Source organism: Prinia subflava, chromosome 30 (genome assembly GCF_021018805.1).
Source record: "Prinia subflava isolate CZ2003 ecotype Zambia chromosome 30, Cam_Psub_1.2, whole genome shotgun sequence".
Lineage (NCBI taxonomy): Eukaryota > Metazoa > Chordata > Aves > Passeriformes > Cisticolidae > Prinia > Prinia subflava.
In genome coordinates, this window is record NC_086276.1 from 714,808 (window position 1) to 719,607 (window position 4,800).

Here is a 4,800-nt window from a genome sequence, read left to right on the forward strand (position 1 = left end):
TTTCTGAATTCCAGTAGAAAGACTGCCTTCTTTTATAATTGAGACAGCCACTAACTGCATCCACAACTGAGACTGGAGGCAGCTAAGAGCCAAAAGATGTTGTTTTGTGCAACACTGAGTGCATCAATTATCAATTTGTGGTTATTCACATTTACCTGTTCTCAATTTGGTAATATGTTTGATAATAGCCACTGAGACATTCCCAAGGCCAATAAGGACAACTGTAAAGGGTGTTGTCAAATTCGTAATTGTAACAAGCACTTTCTTCATTAGTATTTCTATATAATAAATACTATGTAAAATTCCCAATTTTGTTCCTATAACACAAAAAATGTTTAAAATATCACCAGTTTTATCAGGCTTTTATGTGGTCTTTATGTCCCTTGGAGTTCTCCTGGGAAAAGTAAACACAATGGAGTCTGCCTCCAAAGGCAGAAAAGATAGTGAAGGAATGAAGGAATTATCCAGCATGTATTTATGCTTGGAGCTATCAGGCAAAAAGCAGTGATTTTGGGACACCTATTAACCCCCACCCATAAGGGGGATGAGAATGGCATTTGATCCTTTCACCTTTTGCCCAGTCCTGGAGAATTTCTGCAGTAAAGTGAGACCCATTATCAGACAGGATTTCCTGTGGTTTTAGGAAAGTTCCAAAGCATTCCTGCAATGCTTTAACGGTATTGTCTCTTGCTAGATTTCCATCTCTCTGCTGAGAAGCCACCCATCCCACAGCAAAGTTCCCTTGGCTTGCAATATTTAGAATTTCTTGCCACTTTTCCTTTTTCCACACTGGGATTCTGTTGACCTCACCATCAATTGCTGACTGCTCAGGGAAAAAGGAAGGGGCTCTTTCAGTGACTGAGGCAGGTTTGTCTGGGCTGCTATCCAAGTTCACTGACAGATTTTTTACAGCTCCTACTGAGGCTCTTTTGGCCATCCCGTCAGGTGAGGGGGTTGAATATGGAGTAACAGCTTTAATCACTTTCAAATGGACTCTCAGGACAATAGGTTGTTGTACTGACAGTCCTGAGGAAGCCAAACCCCATTCCACCTGGAAAGGATCTGTAGGATGACTAGGACCAAGTGCTTGGTGAGCAGTTGCTTCAAAAATCAACAATTTTATTGCTTCTTCCTGAGAAGCACACCATTCCCCTTTCACTCCTTTTCTAAGCAAGTTATAAAGGGGTCTGGCAATTATAGAAAAATCTGGGATGTGTTTTCTCCAAACACTAGTAATCCTAAAACATATTGCAGCTCGTTCTTAGATTGTGGCATTTTCTTTTGATCCAAGGAGGTTCATGTATCTGGGGGTATACACGTCATTCCTCTTTTCCACCAAATACACAGAAATTTTACTTCATGGCAAGGTTTTGGGACTTTTGAACTTTTTCATTTTGTTTGATTAGGAGCCCTTGCAAAGAATACATGCTGACCCCTTGACTGGTGAGAAGCTGCTGAGCAGCAGCAGCAGATGGAGCATGATGCTCAGGTGGGAGAGGCAGTTGGGCCATCCACCTTCAGGGCATCCCCTGCATCAGAAGGGCATGCATTATGTCCTTCCCACTCCTCTACCCCAGAACCAGGCCTCATACCTCCTCCTCTGAAATGGAGTTTTTCCAGTTACAATGTCATCTCATGCTTGGCCAGTGCATGAGATGAGGTCACAACGGTGATGACACCTCCGTGCCAACAACAGCTCCACTGTGTAATGTTCCTCTTCCACAGGTTAACCTCCCAACAATTGACCAATCCATTGTTTCTCTCAAGGGTCAAATCCCCACCAATTAAACCATAAGGTTTCCTCCTTGTCTGTTCTTCACTGTCTTGTGCACAACAGCGGACCAAATATGGCAGGGCCTTAGACATGACCTTGGTCCCTGACACACAGGCTCCTCGTGCCTTCAGTGTACTCAGCAAGGCCTTAAACTCCACAGTGTTGTGGGACTTCAGCACAGGGACCTTTCCAGCCTGATTTGCCCTCGTTCCTCTGGGTTTCTGCACAAAACACGGCACGGAAGAGAACGGCAGCCGGGGCCTGTGTGTCCCAGGGCTCAGGTTTTCGTGCCACATCAGCTCCACAGAGATGCAGGGAAAGTGAAGAAGCCAAACTGTTTATTGATTCCAGGCGAAGCAAAGGGGATAAGCTGGGAGGGAAAAAATGGGGATGGCCAGGGTCTAAAGGCTGGAGGTAAGGAGCTGTCAGAAGGGAGGGAGAGAGCTGAAGCAACGTGAGCATTCCACAGGCTCAGCTGTGCCAGTCATGAGCTGTGCCTGGAGCTGCAGCAGCATTGTGGGCTGTGGTGTCCTCTTCAGTGGCTGCTGGTGCTGTTCTTGGGACACTGTTTCACTGCGTCCTGAAGACAAACCCAATTACTCAGTTCTTCTGGCAAACTGCCCCTGAATATTCAGATTACTGAGGCATAGACTGGTGTCTTTCCTTAGGGCGTGAATGGCTGGAACAGAGAGGAAGAGAGACATGGTCAGGGCCTGCATCTGCAGCATTTCTAGGAGACCGTCCTGCCAAGGGCATCCCACTCGGCTCTTGCAACGGCCACAAGAGAGAGTCCAACGTGATCAGCCAGAAGGTGCTGACCTTAATCCTCCCCGTGTCCCTGAAATCCCTTTATGCTTTACCCACGCCACCTCTCATCCATACAGGAGTGAAGCTTTCCGCAGCCAGGGCAGGGATTGCAGCTCCCCACCAGCCCCCGCTGCCAGCCCGCTGCCCTTTACCTCACAGAGCACCTGGAGCTCTTCCTGCTGCCCTCTCCTGAGCACCGCGGCAGTCCCTGCGAACACAGAGCGTGTCACGGCCCCAGCGGCACAGCTCCGTGCCAGCGGCGCTGCCAGCCCTGCGGCCACACGGCCTCCTGCCCCGGCACGGCTCAGCCCGGGCCCTTGCCCTTCCTGCCGCCCAGGGGCGGGCACGGCTGCCAGAGGGCGGCAGCAGCCCCGAGGGCAGGCGGGGCTCCACGGCGCCGGGCCCGGAGGCCGCTGCCGGGGCCGCAGCCGGGGCTGGGGCCGAGCTGCGGCGGGCCGGGGAGGGAGCCCGGGCTCGTGGCTCACCCATGAACCTGATGGCCGCCGCTCGCAGGGGCTCCTGTGGCTTCTGCAGGTACGGCAGCACCCGGCGCAGGTGCTCGGCCGCTCGGCTCCTGTCCTCTGCCAGCTGCAGAGAGCGGCAGCAGGGAAGGCTTGGCGCGGGCTCAGCCCCTCGGCCGGGCTCTCGCTGCGCCCAGCCCCGGCCTCCCCTGCCCGCACAGCCCTGAGGCCCGGCCAGCAGCCGCTGTTGCCGGGCTCTGGAGGGGGCCGAGGGCCGGCTGCTGCCCGGGGAGCCGCGGTGCCGCCGCGCCCCGCAGCCCCGCTGTGCCGGGGCTCCATCGGCACCCGGCTCGGGCCCACAGGAGCCTGGAGAAGGTCCCGTGTGGCCCAGGGAAGGGAGCGGCGTGTGGGGCGCAGGCTGGCGCCCCTGGGTGCAGCACTGGGCAGGGGCCACAGCTGCCAGCCCCCCACACACTGAACACCAGGGGCAGGGGTTCTTTCCAGCCTGAGGCTAGGGCTTCATCCAGACCATCCTTACCAGACACTCATCGATCTTCAACTGCTCCTTCTTCAGCACCTTCTTGAGATTCCTCCTCTTCAAGAACCTGGCCGCACAATGCAGCGTTTCCCGAGAGGCCTGGAGAGCAGCAGAGACACGGATATGGCACTGCAGCTCAGGGCACAGGACCCGTCCCTGTGCCACGGCCTGGAGGAAGCTGCAGCCCTGGAGGCACCAGGGCAGGAGGCAGCCCAGCCCCCTCCCAGCAGAACACCAGCAGCACACAAAACCTCACCTTTGCCACCTGCTGGTTCTTATCATGGCAGTAGATGAAAAGTGTGTACACGCCCTTGTTGACAAATTCCTTCAGAGGCTTTTTTCCCTCGTCCACTACCAACTCCATCACCTTACAGAAGAGGTGAATGGAGAGCACTTGTACGTGGCTATTGTCCTAGAGGAAAGGAGAAAACCTAAGCACCAACTACTCCAGGCCCACCCAGGCAAAGGCCTGAAAATGCAGACGGCACTGGGAAGCACCCAGTGCCTGTGGTTCGGGATGCAGAATCTCACGTGGTTAAAGAGCTCCAGAAGTGCCTCAGCCAGCTTTGGGGCAGTGGTGCTCGATACCCGGATGCCTTTGTTCTTGAACACATTCGTGAACACACAGAGGGACATGCTGACCACCTCTCCATCTGCATCATCCAGCAGCTCCAGAAAGCTTGAAGACAGACTACACATTATTCTGGCCTGTGTGGAACACAAGGCTGTGCTGTGAAGCCATGAACAGCTGCACCGCCAACACCACCCTGCTGCTGCAGGGCCCGGAGCCCAAAGGCCTGTCCCAAAGCACTCAGGCAGGTGAGGCAGGAGAGCTGGGAGCAGCTGCCTCGGCTCCTGAAGCCCAGCCAGCCCATGGGGCTGCTTTCCCCAGTGCAGCTTCAGCCGCTGCCACCTTCTCACCATGAAGGGATCCTTGCTGAGCACCACGAGGCCTCTGAGTGCCAGGCGACATCTCTGCCTGCAATTGCCCAGCAGGTACCTCGACATGAACCAGAGGATGCTGGCGTGGCATCGAGTCAAATCCATGCACTCGAGGACCTGAAAGGCACAGGGCAGTGACAGGAGACCCGGCTGGCAGGAGCCCAGAACCACACAGGGCCAGGCCCAGGCAGCAGCACAGGGCACAGGCACCGTCCCAGGCAGCAGCGGCTACGAGAGGGCAGAGAGCTGGGAGGCAGCTCAGAGAGGCAGCGCTGGCC